Consider the following 17,384-nt stretch of genomic DNA (forward strand, 5'->3'; position numbering starts at 1 on the left):
GTAATAAAGGAGATAAGATAGTGATAAAGGAGATAAGATAGTGATAAATGAGATAAGATAGTGATAAAGGAGATAAAATAGTGATAAATGAGATAAGATAGTGATAAATGAGATAAGATAGTGATAAAGGAGATAAGATAGTGATAAAGGAGATAAGATAGTGATAAAGGAGATAAGATAGTGATAAAGGAGATAAGATAGTGATAAAGGAGATAAGATAGTGATAAAGGAGATAAGATAGTGATAAAGGAGATAAGATAGTGATACAGGAGATAAGATAGTGATAAAGGAGATAAAATAGTGATAAATGAGATAAGATAGTGATAAAGGAGATAAGATAGTGATAAATGAGATAAGATAGTGATAAAGGAGATAATATAGTGATAAAGGAGATAAGATAGTGATAAAGGAGATAAGATAGTGATAAAGGAGATAAGATAGTGATAAAGTAAAGTTAGTAAAGTTTATGTAGACACAAGTACAGTATATATAATTATCATGCATAGTGTAAATTACTGGTATGGGCCAGTAGGCCTTCTGCAGTGTTCCTTCTTTCTTGTGTTTTTATTTGCATTCACGTGAATATTAGATTGATGATCAGTGTACAAGTGTTGTATATTTCTGGTGATTAAGACAATTATACAACATATGGGAATGTTTGTTAATATTATTATTATTATTATTATTATCAAAAAGAAGCGCTAAGCCACAAGGGCTATACAGGGCTGCAGGGCAGGAAGGAAGCGAGGGCATCAGGTGGCAAAAGGGAGATGGATGAGTAATAGGTTACGGATAACAGCGGGGTAGTGGATGGTGAAAGGGTAAAGGGCAGTAAGAGACTGAACTAGAAAGGGCTGAGGGGAGTGCGAAAAGTATCATCAGAGTTTGTGGAGTAAATCAGTCGTTGTCAAGAAGTCAATGAGAGAGTCAGGATTAAAGGATGGTCCATCAGCAAGAAGGGAAGGTAAAGAGAGAGTAGTAGAACGAAGACGACGTTGGAGGTAAATTCTGCGTGCTCGTTGATAGAGAGGGCAGTCTAACAGAATGTGGCTAATTGATACTGGAACTTGACACTTCTCACAGAGAGGAACAGGGTGCCTCTCCATGAGATACCCATGAGTAAGACGAGTGTGGCCAATGCGAAGGCGGGAGAGAGTGGTCTCCCAACCTCGGCACTGGTGACAAGAAGACGGCCAGTAACCTATGCTCGGTTTAATAGAATGAAGTTTGTTACCGAGCAGAGTTGACCAACGTTGTTGCCAACGGGTGCGAAGGTGGGTAGCTATTGCAGCAAAATAGTCCAGAAATGAAACACCTCGATAGGAAATTGGTAGGTCATGTACTGCTGACCGCGCAGCAGTGTCTGCCTGTTCATTGCCCTGTAAGTCGACATGACCAGGGACCCAACAAAAAACAATATCTTTATGTTTGGTAGAGATACGGCGTAGCCAAAGTTGGATGTTTGTTAATAAGGATTCTTATTACGTAAGTGTCTCAGTATTCAACTTGTCGCTTATCAAAACTATTTATCACATTTCTCCTCTAGTGACCGATCTCCTCAGAGAACCACTTCTTGTCTTTAATTATCGTTCTTTTCTGCCTGAACAAGTGACTCGTACTCTCTCTCTGTCTGTCTGTCTGTCTCTCTCTCTCTCTCTCTCTCCCAGCCAACACTCGGCTGTCAGATTTTTTTTAAGTTATCGTTATTTTTCACAATGTATTGAGTTGTGTAGTCGGCGCCACAGGATATTCCTTTGTGTAATATTTTTCCAGAAGGTGGTGACTTTATGCTGCTTGATCGCTCTTGATCCCTGAAACTAGAGCTGCTTCCCTTCCTTGGATCAAGCCTTCTTACCTACCATTCCCTTAGGCTCTGTATGATAGCCCCTACGGGTTTAATACTTATAAATACTTTTTATGTACTCTGTTCATGTACTTATTTACGGTTGTAGGCGTTTATTCTAATGTTTTGGTTTTGTTTTTCTAACTGGCTGCTACTGGGCACACTTTCCCTTAGCCTCGTGAACCCTCTCATACCTGTTCTTAAAGCTGTGTATACATATTATTTAGGCTGTGATGGATATAGGTGACTTGACCTGCCGAGCATTGGCCAGTAGGCCTGCTGCAGTACTCCTTCTTTCTTATGGTCGTATATGTGGGTCAGAGGGCCACAAGCAGCAACAGCTTGATTGGCCAGACAAGCACCCAGACGAGCCTGGCCTATGGCCGGGCTCTGGGAGTAGGAAAAAACTCATTGAAGGTATATCAAAGGTATATACCACTCCACCCTCTAGGTCGTTCCACATCTTAATCACTGCAGCTGAAAAAATACTTCCTGATATCTCCTTGATTCATGTCTTTACCTTCCAAATGAGCCCCTGTGTACCTATTTCCCGCCACGTAGTTAAAATACCTCCTTTGGCTCTTCTGTGCTACCAATTAGTCCAAATTATTAAAAATATTGAGAAAATAGGCGCTAAACCCGTATGGACCATACAGCAGATTAAACCCAAAACACCTCATTATCCCCCACATTCATTCCAAACTACCCGTCAGTTTAATTAACATTCAGATGAATGATCAAAGCTGCCTCCTCATTACCGAAATGAAAATTGTTAATTTGTTTCAGATAATTTATACTCTGGCTCATAATACAAGAGATTTTAAACAGTGGCGAATACTGGGCCCAAAACTATGTGAATGATCACCACTGTTGTAGTTTTTGTCGTTAATGACTCGAATAATAAACTGTTAAACACAACTGTCTCGTCCAAATTATAATTATTATTGTTTAGGTATAATGGTGGGTAACCGAGCCTGGGGAGTGCAGTGTGTTGCTAAGATGGGAAGGGTTGATTGCTCCAGCTATTATGAGCCCTTCCCTTGAAGGGAACAGCCCTTCAACAGCATCAGGAACTCCACTTCAAGACCCCTTCATAGGGACCAGGAGCTTCCCTTGAAGGGACAAGTCCTCCAGCATTAGTAACTTCCCTTGAAGGGAACAGTCCTTCACCTTGAAGGAACAGCCCTTCACCTTGAAGGGGACATCCCTTCACCAACATCAATATACCACCTTGAAGGTACCCAGGGAATGAGAATTTGGCCCAAGAACCTTTGCTCCTACAAAAACGAAGCAGCACTAACACCACGGACGAAGATCCCCTCACCAATACACCCCCATGAAGGGAAGAGCCCTTCACCTTCCTGAAGGGCTTAAAAACAGACATATGATCCAAGCGTTCCTCTCAGAAATCAAGAATAACGATCGCGACTATGAACAATAATCCCGGCGTTCCTCCCTCTCCCCCCACTTCAAAAGATCCTGCATTTGATATCTGCCTGCTTCAGGATGTACAAAAAATGCAGAAAAGAGTTAGTGGAGTGAGAGGCTTGACGTCAGCGGGATATTAGAGCATTTATTAGGAGTAAAGAGAGTGGGTGGGCAACCTTACGGCCGGGTTCAACATGGCCGCCAGTCACTCCCTTGTTTTAAACTCCACAACTTTCCTAGCTTTTTCCAAAATGCTTCGCCTTGACATCGCCTCAAATGCCATTTTTGAGAAATGCGAATCTATGCGTCGTGGCTGGCTGATACGCGCGCCTCTACCCACCATATTAACGGCGGAATGGAGAGATATAAGGAGAGATGGGTGGAGAGGCCGTGGACGAGTGATGGCGGGGGAAGGTATAAGTCGGGGATAAAAACGCTTGTCTTCAATGGCTGAAACATTTGCCATCCAAGAGATACCTTTCCGTAAGTGGGGTGGGAGCAAGAGGGGCCGGCGTGGGCGTTCATAGGGTCGAGAGTTGCGGGCGTGAGCGTGTGGGCGTGGGCGTGTGGCCATGTGAGGCCGGGACAAGTCTGCTCCAAGTAATCTACTGCTCCCACCACCACTCTTGGCGGCACTAACTCTCGCGTCGCATTCTCCCCCTATTTTCCCCTCTCTCCTACCTTTCCCCTCCCCTCACTCACACCCGCTACTTCCCCCTACTTCCCCCACATACAAACCACCCGCTAACTACAGCCACCAGCCTGGTTACACCCAAGGAGAAGCAAAAATATAAACTTTTCGCGAGATAAAATCCATAAAATTCACCCGGCGTACAGTGCACTCCCGCGTACGCCAATTTTTGGCCGCAACTAATCTTTGAGCAACTCCCGCACTCTTTGTATTTAAATCAATAATACTCGCTTATGCGGCAGCGTGGAGTCGATATTAATAATTCTACCGCTAGCGGCATGATTCTCGGAGATATATCGGGGGATAAAGGGGTTACGGTGCCGCTAAAAAGTTAACGGAAGGAGGGAATTGGGCAGCAGCGAAGGTTAATGTCCGCCAACTTGGAAGTCGGTGCGAGTCGCCTGCTCTGGGAATGTTTTGAATTTAGCGGGTGATGAGGGGTTCCCCTCCCCCTCCCCCACCCCTCACATCCTTTCCCCTTCCCTCCCTCCTAATAACCCAAACCCCAGCCACCCCTCTTCCCCCCCCCCCAAGCTGCCTTAGACATGTTGCAACGCCAACTTTCCTGTCTATCACCCCCTCCCTCCCCTCCTCTCTCTCTCCCCCCCCCCCCTGGCAACTGCATCACCCCTTCCCCTCTCCCCCCATCCTCCCCTCACATGCATTCTTCACCCGAGGGGAGAGAAAAGTCACCTCGTCTCTCGCACTCAAAGATTTTTGGTAATCAATGAAATAAAAGGGAAATGACTTGTGGAAGGTGTAAACTGGCCGTCCACTCTTCCCTCTCCCTTCCAAAATTATTCGATCACTTTCCCATAATTCTTAATTCTTAATCACTTATTTACCTCTCATATTCGCCTCTCAGGGACAGTTGTAATCCATTGAAATATTTCTCCCTTGCGACCTTCCGCGCAACAATGGTAAGTTCAGCGCATCGAATAATTCATGGTTGAAAATTGAGTGATGTGCAACGCCGGCGGGCGATGTATTTCGGGAAAAATAACGAAGATATTTGGAGTTGATGTTTGTGAACAACATCGCTCACGTAACAGTGGACGGAGGAGACAACTCTTACCTCTCACGTACGAACATTTCATTTTATATTTCTTCTAAACTAAACGACCAAATTGAACGCCAATTTAATATCCGATGCGTGATGTTACTTCGCGTGAGATATTAAGTTACAGGTGTCTTAGGATGCTGATTAAGAGAGGGAAAGTAAATTTATTAAGGTAGGTTATGAGAGCAAGACGTCGACCTCCCCCACCAATCTGGACCCAGGAGTCAGCCTCCCCTCCCGCATCTCAACTCCCTAAATTTACTTCCCATTTTAATATATTTCGTCCATTTAATAACTTAAACCTAGTACTCTCAGGCTACCAGTGGATTCCGCTGCAGGTGAGTCATCATAGTGATGGGGTGTAGCTACAATATTTGACTCGTGGGTAGAGAAAGAAAATAGTTTGTTTACTGTTGAAGGCGAGGTTGTCAACATTGTGATTCTCTCACACAAACTGGAGAGAATACGCGCGCAGCTACCTACTTCAGGGTTTACTGTGGCCCCCCTTAACCCAACTGCTGACCTAGTTACCTCTATAATACACTCTGTGCTTAGTGACCACGCTTAACTACATCTACGGATTAAAGTCACGGGTCTACGCTACCGCCTGAGCTAAGGTAAGTTGGGATTGCAGGCTGTGTTCACTTGTTTTTTTGCAAGGGAAATTGCTTTTGTGTGGCGTAAAGCAGTGTGTGGTATTGCTTGGCTGACTGCTGCTCAAGTTGAAGCAAGATTTGGCGTAAACTTGTCTGGCGTAAGTGGTTACCTTAGGTGCCTTACAGGTTATCCGCAGCCTGTGTTTAGGGTGCCAGCGTGTGTGTGTGTGTGTGTGTGTGTGTGTGTGTGTGTGTGTGTGTGTGTGTGTGTGTGTGTGTGTGTGTGTGTGTGTGTGTGTGTGTGTGTGTGTGTACTCACCTAGTTGAGGTTGCGGGGGTCGAGTCCGAGCTCCTGGCCCCGCCTCTTCACTGATCGCTACTAGGTCACTCTCCCTGAGCCGTGAGCTTTATCATACCTCTGCTTAAAGCTATGTATGGATCCTGCCTCCACTACATCGCTTCCCAAACTATTCCACTTACTGACTACTCTGTGGCTGAAGACATACTTCCTAACATCCCTGTGATTCATCTGTGTCTTCAGCTTCCAACTGTGTCCCCTTGTTACTGTGTCCAATCTCTGGAACATCCTGTCTTTGTCCACCTTGTCAATTCCTCTCAGTATTTTGTATGTCGTTATCATGTCCCCCCCTATCTCTCCTGTCCTCCAGTGTCGTCAGGTTGATTTCCCTTAACCTCTCCTCGTAGGACATACCTCTTAGCTCTGGGACTAGTCTTGTTGCAAACCTTTGCACTTTCTCTAGTTTCTTCACGTGCTTGGCTAGGTGTGGGTTCCAAACTGGTGCCGCATACTCCAATATGGGCCTAACATACACGGTGTACAGGGTCCTGAATGATTCCTTATTAAGATGTCGGAATGCTGTTCTGTGTGTGTATGTGTGTGTGTGTGTGTGTGTGTGTGTGTGTGTGTGTGTGTGTGTGTGTGTGTGTGTGTGTGTATGTGTGTGTATGCACTCATTTGTACTCACCTATATATGATTGCAGGGGTTGAATCTCAGCTTCTGGCCCCCGCCTCTTAATTAGTTCCTACTAGGTCCACTCTCTCCCTGCTCCATAAGCTTTATCATACCTCTTCTTAAAGCTGTGTATGAATCCTGCCTCCACTACATCACTCTCCAGATTGTTCCATGGTCTGGAACAAGGTGGTCAGTCCCTCAGCCTGGAGAAGAGTTCACCACCATGGTCTGGAACAAGGTGGTCAGTCCCTCAGCCTGGAGAAGAGTTCAGTACCATGGTCTGGAACAAGGTGGTCAGTCCCTCAGCCTGGAGAAGAGTTCAGCACCATGGTCTGGAACAAGGTGGTCAGTCCCTCAGCCTGGAGAAGAGTTCAGTACCATGGTCTGGAACAAGGTGGTCAGTCCCTCAGCCTGGAGAAGAGTTCAGCACCATGGTCTGGAAGGACTGTCCACCTCAAATTCTTTTTCACCTTCATTTCACTACTATACCTACTACTTTAGGCGCGGCCAGCAGTAACAGCCTGGTTGATCAGGCCCTGATCCACCGGGATGCCTGGTCGTGGACCGGGCTGCGGGGACGTTGATCCCCGGAATACCCTCCAGGTAGGCTGAGGGACTGACAACCTCAAATCAGGGGTGATGGACCTATTACGTCTTCACATCTCAACTGCTCCTGTCTACTGTCTGTACTCGACTGAAGAAGACTACAATGCCTGTAGATATTGTATAACATTTCAATATTCATACTCAGCATTATGCTCACTCTGCGATCTTTCTCATTGAGGTCTGCAGTTTTGGTCCTCCGTACTTCGTTTCCGGTCTTCTTTGATCTAGTACATGCATACAATACCTGTCGGTATTGTATACTTTTTTCATAATCACATATATACCGACGAGATGAAGAATATAAGAGTCCCTGTTCACCTAGCAGTAAGTAGGTACCTGGGTGTTAGTCACCTTACACCTGCTGTCACTGTTTACCTTGCAGTAAGTAGGTACCTGGGTGTTAGTCACCTTACACCTGCTGTCACTGTTTACCTTGCAGTAAGTAGGTACCTGGGTGTTAGTCACCTTACACCTGCTGTCACTGTTTACCTTGCAGTAAGTAGGTACCTGTTTGTTAGTCACCTTACACCTGCTGTCACTGTTTACCTAGCAGTAAGTAGGTACCTGGGTGTTAGTCACCTTACACCTGCTGTCACTGTTCACCTAGCCGTAAGTAGGTACCTGGGTGTTAGTCACCTTACACCTGCTGTCACTGTTCACCTAGCAGTAAGTAGGTACCTGGGTGTTAGTCACCTTACACCTGCTGTCACTGTTTACTTAGCAGTAAGTAGGTCCCTGGGTGTTAGTCACCTTACACCTGCTGTCACTGTTTACCTAGCAGTAAGTAGGTACCTGGGTGTTAGTCACCTTACACCTGCTGTCACTGTTTACCTAGCAGTAAGTAGGTACCTGGGTGTTAGTCACCTTACACCTGCTGTCACTGTTCACCTAGCCGTAAGTAGGTACCTGGGTGTTAGTCACCTTACACCTGCTGTCACTGTTTACCTAGCAGTAAGTAGGTACCTGGGTGTTAGTCACCTTACACCTGCTGTCACTGTTCACCTAGCCGTAAGTAGGTACCTGAGTGTTAGTCACCTTACATCTGCTGTCACTGTTTACCTAGCAGTAAGTAGGTACCTGGGTGTTAGTCACCTTACACCTGCTGTCACTGTTTACCTAGTCGTAAGTAGGTACCTGGGTGTTAGTCACCTTACACCTGCTGTCACTGTTTACCTAGCAGTAAGTAGGTACCTGGGTGTTAGTCACCTTACACCTGCTGTCACTGTTTGCCTAGCAGTAAGTAGGTACCTGGGTGTTAGTCACCTTACACCTGCTGTCACTGTTTACCTAGCAGTAAGTAGGTACCTGGGTGTTAGTCACCTTACATCTGCTGTCACTGTTTACCTAGCAGTAAGTAGGTACCTGGGTGTTAGTCATCTTACACCTGCTGTAACTGTTTACCTAGCAGTAAGTAGGTGGCTAACACTCCCTACCCTGGGTTACCCTGAGTGGCTAACACTCCCTACCCTGGGTTACCCTGAGTGGCTAACACTCCCTACCCTGGGTTTCCCTGGGTGGCTAGCACTCCCTACCCTGGGCTATCCTGGGTGGCTAACACTCCCTACCCTGGGTTATCCTGGGTGGCTAACACTCCCTACCCTGGGTTACCCTGGATGGCTAGCACTCCCTACCCTGGGTTATCCTGGCTGGCTAACACTCTCTACCCTGGGTTATCCTGGGTGACTAACACTCCCAACCCTGGGTTATCCTGGCTGGCTAGCACTCCCTACCCTGGGTTATCCTGGGTGGCTAACATTCCCTACCCTGGGTTATCCTGGGTGGCTAACACTCCCTACCCTGGGTTATCCTGGGTGGCTAACACTCCCTACTCTGGGTTATCCTGGCTGGCTAACACTCCCTACCCTGGGTTATCCTGGGTGGCTAACACTCCCTACCCTGGGTTATCCTGGCTGGCTAGCACTCCCTACCCTGGGTTATCCTGGCTGGCTAACACTCCCTACCCTGGGTTATCCTGGCTGGCTAACACTCCCTACCCTGGGTTATCCTGGCTGGCTAACACTCCCTACCCTGGGTTATCCTGGCTGGCTAACACTCCCTACCCTGGGTTATCCTGGCTGGCTAACACTCCCTACCCTGGGTTATCCTCGGTGGCTAACACTCCTTACCCTGGGTTATCCTGGCTGGCTAACACTCCCTACCCTGGGTTATCCTGGCTGGCTAACACTCCCTACCCCGGGCTATTCTGGCTGGCTAACACTCCCTAACCCGGGTTATCCTGGGTGGCTAACACTCCCTACCCTGGGTTATCCTGGCTGGCTAACACTCCCTACCCCGGGCTATCCTGGGTGGCTAACACTCCCTAACCCGGGTTATCCTGGGTGGCTAACACTCCCTAACCCGGGTTATCCTGGGTGGCTAACACTCCCTAACCCGGGTTATCCTGGTTGGCTGACCAATTGAAACATCTTACCTAATTATGTGAGTCACATGATGCAGAAACATCAGAGGAGGCAGTAGTGAGCTGTGGGGAATCCCACATGTCACTTGTCCAATCTGACGCTGTGGGGAATCCCACACGTCACTTGTCCATTCTGACACCTCTTGTTTCCTTTCTGTAATATAAGAATTGTTGGGATTTTTAACCCTGGAGGGTGAGCCACCCAGGAAAACCCTGGGTAGGGAGGGTCAGACACCCAGGATAACCCAGGGTTGGGAGTGTTAGCCAGCCAGGATAACCCAGGGTAAGGAGTGTTAGCCAGCCAGGATAACCCAGGGTAGGGAGCGTTAGCCACCCAGGATAACCCAGGGTAGGGAGTGTTAGCCACCCAGGATAACCCAGGGTAAGGAGTGTTAGCCAGCCAGGATAACCCAGGGTAGGGAGTGTTAGCCAGCCAGGATAACCCAGGGTATGGAGTGTTAGCCACCCAGGATAACCCTGGGTATGGAGTGTTAGCCACCCAGGATAACCCAGGGTAGGGAGTGTTAGCCACCCAGGATAACCCAGGGTAAGGAGTGTTAGCCACCCAGGATAACCCAGGGTAAGGAGTGTTAGCCACCCAGGATAACCCAGGGTAAGGAGTGTTAGCCACCCAGGATAACCCAGGGTAAGGAGTGTTAGCCACCCAGGATAACCCAGGGTAAGGAGTGTTAGCCACCCAGGATAACCCAAGAAAGTCAGTGTGTCATCAAGGACTGTCTTATTTCCACTGTGGTCCTTTAATCTTGTCCCCCAGGATGCCACCCACACCAGTCCACTAACACCAAGGATGCCACCCACACCAGTCCACTAACACCCAGGATGCCACCCACACCAGTCCACTAACACCCAGGATGCCACCCACACCAGTCCACTAACACCCAGGTATCTACTTACTGCTAGGTGAACAGTGACAGCAGGTGTAAGGTGACTAACACCCAGATACCTAATTATTGCTAGGTGATCAGTGACAACAGGTGTAAAAGGTACTCACCAACCTCTTTTCGCAAGGGTCGTGTCGCTGTTCCTGGCCTCGCGTCAAATTACAATCACCAACATTATTAGTTTCTGCCTTTAAGGACCAAGACTATACAAAACTGTATAGCAAAGACAGCAGACTCATGTGCTGCGGACTCCTCTCATTCTTCAGTAACATGCACCAGTGCGCTCTTATGTGCTGTCTTAATGCCAACTCTTTTACACAGATTAAAGTATAAATTTAGTGCAGTCGCTGTTTGCTGAGATCCATCCAAGGTTGCTAATGTATTTGTAAGTGCTGTAAGGTACTGGGAAGACAGTGCTGGTACTGGGTTATATCATACTACTGTAAGGTACTGGGAAGACAGTGCTGGTACTGGGTTATATCATACTACTGTAAGGTACTGGGAAGACAGTGCTGGCACTGGGTTATATCTTACTACTGTAAGGTACTGGGAAGACAGTGCTGGTACTGGGTTATATCTTACTACTGTAAGGTACTGGGAAGACAGTGCTGGTACTGGGTTATATCTTACTACTGTAAGGTACTGGGAAGACAGTGCTGGTACTGGGTTATATCTTACTACTGAAAGGTACTGGGAAGACAGTGCTGGTACTGGGTTATATCTTACTACTGTAAGGTACTGGGAAGACAGTGCTGGTACTGGGTTATATCTTACTACTGTAAGGTACTGGGAAGACAATGCTGGTACTGGGTTATATCTTACTACTGTAAGGTACTGGGAAGACAGTGCTGGTACTGGGTTATATCTTACTACTGTAAGGTATTGGGAAGACAGTGCTGGTACTGGGTTATATCTTACTACTGTAAGGTACTGGGAAGACAGTGCTGGTACTGGGTTATATCTTACTACTGTAAGGTACTGGGAAGACAGTGCTGGTACTGGGTTATATCTTACTACTGTAAGGTACTGGGAAGACAGTGCTGGTACTGGGTTATATCTTACTACTGTAAGGTACTGGGAAGACAGTGCTGGTACTGGGTTATATCTTACTACTGTAAGGTACTGGGAAGACAGTGCTGGTACTGGGTTATATCTTACTACTGTAAGGTACTGGGAAGACAGTGCTGGTACTGGGTTATATCTTACTACTGTAAGGTACTGGAAAGACAATGCTGGTACTGGGTTATATCTTACTACTGTAAGGTACTGGGAAGACAGTGCTGGTACTGGGTTATATCTTACTACTGTAAGATACTGGGAAGACAGTGCTGGTACTGGGTTATATCTTACTACTGTAAGGTACTGGGAAGACAGTGCTGGTACTGGGTTATATCTTACTACTGTAAGGTACTGGGAAGACAGTGCTGGTACTGGGTTATATCTTACTACTGTAAGATACTGGGAAGACAGTGCTGGTACTGGGTTATATCTTACTACTGTAAGGTACTGGGAAGACAATGCTGGTACTGGGTTATATCTTACTACTGTAAGGTACTGGGAAGACAGTGCTGGTACTGGGTTATATCTTACTACTGTAAGGTACTGGGAAGACAGTGCTGGTACTGGGTTATATCTTACTACTGTAAGATACTGGGAAGACAGTGCTGGTACTGGGTTATATCTTACTACTGTAAGGTACTGGGAAGACAGTGCTGGTACTGGGGTTTATCTTACTACTGTAAGGTACTGGGAAGACAGTGCTGGTACTGGGTTATATCTTACTACTGTAAGGTACTGGGAAGACAGTGCTGGTACTGGGTTATATCTTACTACCCGTAAGGTACTGGGAAGACAGTGCTAGTACTGGGTAATATCTTACTATTTTAAGGTACTGGGTTATATCATACTACTGTAAGGTACTGGGAAGACAGTGCTGGTACTGGGTTATATCTTACTATTGTAAGGTACTGGGTTATATCTTACTACCTGTAAGGTACTTGGAAGACAGTGCTAGTACTGGGTAATATCTTACTATTGTAAGGTACTGGGTTATATCATACTACTGTAAGGTACTGGGAAGACAGTGCTGGTACTGGGTTATATCATACTACTGTAAGGTACTGGGAAGACAATGATGGTACTGGGTTATATCTTACTGCTGTAAGGTACTGGGAAGACAATGATGGTACTGGGTTATATCTTACTACTGTAAGGTACTGGGAAGACAGTGCTGGCACTGGGTTATATCTTACTACTGTAAGGTACTGGGAAGACAGTGCTGGCACTGGGTTATATCTTACTACTGTAAGGTACTGGGAAGACAGTGCTGGTACTGGGTTATATCTTACTACTGTAAGGTACTGGGAAGACAGTGCTGGTACTGGGTTATATCTTACTACTGTAAGGTACTGGGAAGACAGTGCTGGTACTGGGTTATATCTTACTACTGTAAGGTACTGGGAAGACAGTGCTGGTACTGGGTTATATCATACTACTGTAAGGTACTGGGAAGACAGTGCTGGTACTGGGTTATATCTTACTACTGTAAGGTACTGGGAAGACAGTGCTGGTACTGGGTTATATCTTACTACTGTAAGGTACTGGGAAGACAGTGCTGGTACTGGGTTATATCTTACTACTGTAAGGTACTGGGAAGACAGTGCTGGTACTGGGTTATATCTTACTACTGTAAGGTACTGGGAAGACAATGCTGGTACTGGGTTATATCTTACTACTGTAAGGTACTGGGAAGACAGTGCTGGTACTGGGTTATATCTTACTACTGTAAGGTATTGGGAAGACAGTGCTGGTACTGGGTTATATCTTACTACTGTAAGGTACTGGGAAGACAGTGCTGGTACTGGGTTATATCTTACTACTGTAAGGTACTGGGAAGACAGTGCTGGTACTGGGTTATATCTTACTACTGTAAGGTACTGGGAAGACAGTGCTGGTACTGGGTTATATCTTACTACTGTAAGGTACTGGGAAGACAGTGCTGGTACTGGGTTATATCTTACTACTGTAAGATACTGGGAAGACAGTGCTGGTACTGGGTTATATCTTACTACTGTAAGGTACTGGGAAGACAGTGCTGGTACTGGGGTTTATCTTACTACTGTAAGGTACTGGGAAGACAGTGCTGGTACTGGGTTATATCTTACTACTGTAAGGTACTGGGAAGACAGTGCTGGTACTGGGTTATATCTTACTACCCGTAAGGTACTGGGAAGACAGTGCTAGTACTGGGTAATATCTTACTATTGTAAGGTACTGGGTTATATCATACTACTGTAAGGTACTGGGAAGACAGTGCTGGTACTGGGTTATATCTTACTATTGTAAGGTACTGGGTTATATCTTACTACCTGTAAGGTACTTGGAAGACAGTGCTAGTACTGGGTAATATCTTACTATTGTAAGGTACTGGGTTATATCATACTACTGTAAGGTACTGGGAAGACAGTGCTGGTACTGGGTTATATCATACTACTGTAAGGTACTGGGAAGACAATGATGGTACTGGGTTATATCTTACTGCTGTAAGGTACTGGGAAGACAATGATGGTACTGGGTTATATCTTACTACTGTAAGGTACTGGGAAGACAGTGCTGGCACTGGGTTATATCTTACTACTGTAATGTACTGGGAAGACAGTGCTGGCACTGGGTTATATCTTACTACTGTAAGGTACTGGGAAGACAGTGCTGGTACTGGGTTATATCTTACTACTGTAAGGTACTGGGAAGACAGTGCTGGTACTGGGTTATATCTTACTACTGTAAGGTACTGGGAAGACAGTGCTGGTACTGGGTTATATCTTACTACTGTAAGGTACTGGGAAGACAGTGCTGGTACTGGGTTATATCATACTACTGTAAGGTACTGGGAAGACAGTGCTGGTACTGGGTTATATCTTACTACTGTAAGGTACTGGGAAGACAGTGCTGGTACTGGGTTATATCTTACTACTGTAAGGTACTGGGAAGACAGTGCTGGTACTGGGTTATATCTTACTACTGTAAGGTACTGGGAAGACAGTGCTGGTACTGGGTTATATCTTACTACTGTAAGGTACTGGGAAGACAGTGCTGGTACTGGGTTATATCTTACTACTGTAAGGTACTGGGTCTTGAAGAAAACCAGGGGTCTTGAAGACAACCAGGGGTCTTGAAGACAACCAGAGGTCTTGAAGAAAACCAGGGGTCTTGAAGACAACCAGGGGTCTTGAAGACAACCAGGGGTCTTGAAGACAACCAGGGGTCTTGAAGACAACCAGGGGTCTTGAAGACAGCCAGGGGTCTTGAAGACAGCCAGGGGTCTTGAAGACAACCAGGGGTCTTGAAGACAGCCAGGGGTCTTGAAGACAGCCAGGGGTCTTGAAGACAACCAGGGGTCTTGAAGACAGCCAGGGGTCTTGAAAACAACCAGGGGTCTTGAAGACAACCAGAGGTCTTGAAGACAGCCAGGGGAGTCTTGAAGACAACCAGGGGTCTTGAAGACAGCCAGGGGAGTCTTGAAGACAACCAGGGGTCTTGAAGACAACCAGGGGTCTTGAAGACAGCCAGGGGTCTTGAAGACAACCAGGGGTCTTGAAGACAACCAGGGGTCTTGAAGACAGCCAGGGGTCTTGAAGACAACCAGGGGTCTTGAAGACAACCAGGGGTCTTGAAGACAACCAGGGGTCTTGAAAACAACCAGGGGTCTTGAAGACAACCAGGGGTCTTGAAGACAACCAGGGGTCTTGAAGACAACCAGGGGTCTTGAAGACAACCAGGGGTCTTGAAAACAACTAGGGGTCTTGAAGACAACCAGGGGTCTTGAAGACAGCCAGGGGTCTTGAAGACAACCAGGGGTCTTGAAGACAACCAGGGGTCTTGAAGACAGCCAGGGGTCTTGAAGACAACCAGGGGTCTTGAAGACAACCAGGGGTCTTGAAGACAACCAGGGGTCTTGAAGACAGCCAGAGGTCTTGAAGACAACCAGGGGTCTTGAAGACAACCAGGGATCTTGAAGACAGCCAGGGGTCTTGAAGACAACCAGGGGCCTTGAAGACAGCCAGGGGAGTCTTGAAGACAACCAGGGGTCTTGAAGACAGTCAGGGGTCTTGAAGACAACCAGGAGTCTTGAAGACAGTCAGGGGTCTTGAAGACAACCAGGGGTCTTGAAGACAACCAGAGGTCTTGAAGACAACCAGGGGTCTTGAAGACAACCAGAGGTCTTGAAGACAACCAGGGGTCTTGAAGACAACCAGGGGTCTTGAAGACAACCAGGGGTCTTGAAGACAACCAGAGGTCTTGAAGACAACCAGGGATCTTGAACACAACCAGGGGTCTTGAAGGCAACCAGGGGTCTTGAAGACAACCAGAGGTCTTGAAGACAACCAGGGGTCTTGAAGACAACCAGAGGTCTTGAAGACAACCAGGGGTCTTGAAGACAACCAGGGGTCTTGAAGACAACCAGAGGTCTTGAAGACAACCAGGGGTCTTGAAGACAACCAGGGGTCTTGAAGACAACCAGGGGTCTTGAAGACAACCAGGGGTTTTGAAGACAACCAGGGGTCTTGAAGACAACCAGAGGTCTTGAAGACAACCAGGGGTCTTGAAGACAACCAGAGGTCTTGAAGACAACCAGGGGTCTTGAAGACAACCAGGGGTCTTGAAGACAACCAGAGGTCTTGAAGACAACCAGGGGTCTTGAAGACAACCAGGGGTCTTGAAGACAACCAGAGGTCTTGAAGACAACCAGGGGTCTTGAAGACAACCAAGGGTCTTGAAGACAACCAGGGGTCTTGAAGACAACCAAGGGTCTTGAAGACAACCAGGGGTCTTGAAGACAACCAGGGGTCTTGAAGACAGCCAGGGGTCTTGAAGACAACCAGGGGTCTTGAAGACAGCCAGGGGTCTTGAAGACAACCAGGGGTCTTGAAGACAGCCAGGGGTCTTGAAGACAACCAGGGGTCTTGAAGACAACCAAGTGTCTTGAAGACAACCAAGGGTCTTGAAGACAACCAGGGGTCTTGAAGACAACCAGGGGTCTTGAAGACAGCCAGGGGTCTTGAAGACAACCAGGGGTCTTGAAGACAGCCAGGGGTCTTGAAGACAACCAGGGGTCTTGAAGACAGCCAGGGGTCTTGAAGACAACCAGGGGTCTTGAAGACAACCAGGGGTCTTGAAGACAGCCAGGGGTCTTGAAGACAACCAGGGGTCTTGAAGACAACCATGGGTCTTGAAGACAGCCAGGGGTCTATGGTAATGCTTCTTATGGCTGGTGGGAGTCTGTTGAACATTCTTGGGCCCCGGACACTTACTCTTAGTGTACCAGAGACTCCCCTACTTTTCACTGAGAGTATGTTGCATCCCCTACTATGTCTTTTGCTTTTGTAGGGAGTGATTTCTGTGTGTAGATTAGGGATCAGCCCCTCCAGGTGTAGATTATGATGTATCTCTCTCGCCTGCGTTCCAGTAAGTACAAGTGCTTCCAGGCGTTCCCAGTAGTTAAGGTGTTTGATGGAACTTGTAAAGATAAGGATAGAGATTTATTTCTTTGTAAAGGTTACTTTGTAATTACAGTTTTGGTTTACTAAGTACGAAGAAAGCCACTATCATGCTGCGGCATTTCTGACAGTCAAGGTTTTCTGTTTTCTCTAGGAATATTGCTATATTTAAACTAGACAGGTGTTGAGGATATATCCAGGAGTGTAGACGAGTGAAGGCTACATCCTAGAGTGTATATATGAGTGAAGACAGCAGTAGGAGACGGCCAGGTAGCGACGTAACGTACGTAACTTAACGTATCGATTGTGTAGCCTGACCGCTGGCGACCTCTGGCACCTCTTGCACCTTCCTCCCTCGCTGCCATACC

The 17,384-nt window shown here is 46.9% G+C and overlaps 1 protein-coding gene across 2 annotated transcripts in view; it reads left to right on the forward strand.

The window, feature by feature from the left end:
* The window catches only part of CtBP (C-terminal binding protein), a gene marked incomplete at its 3' end in the record, with an annotated part of 256,438 nt that overhangs the window by 71,233 nt on the left and 167,821 nt on the right, over positions 1-17,384 (forward strand). The window contains 1 exon segment of one of the 2 annotated variants that reach the window (XM_070104096.1): positions 5,482-5,639. 2 annotated transcript variants of the gene reach the window in all.

The sequence above is a fragment of the Cherax quadricarinatus genome, chromosome 89 (genome assembly GCF_038502225.1).
Source record: "Cherax quadricarinatus isolate ZL_2023a chromosome 89, ASM3850222v1, whole genome shotgun sequence".
NCBI classification, from domain to species: domain Eukaryota; kingdom Metazoa; phylum Arthropoda; class Malacostraca; order Decapoda; family Parastacidae; genus Cherax; species Cherax quadricarinatus.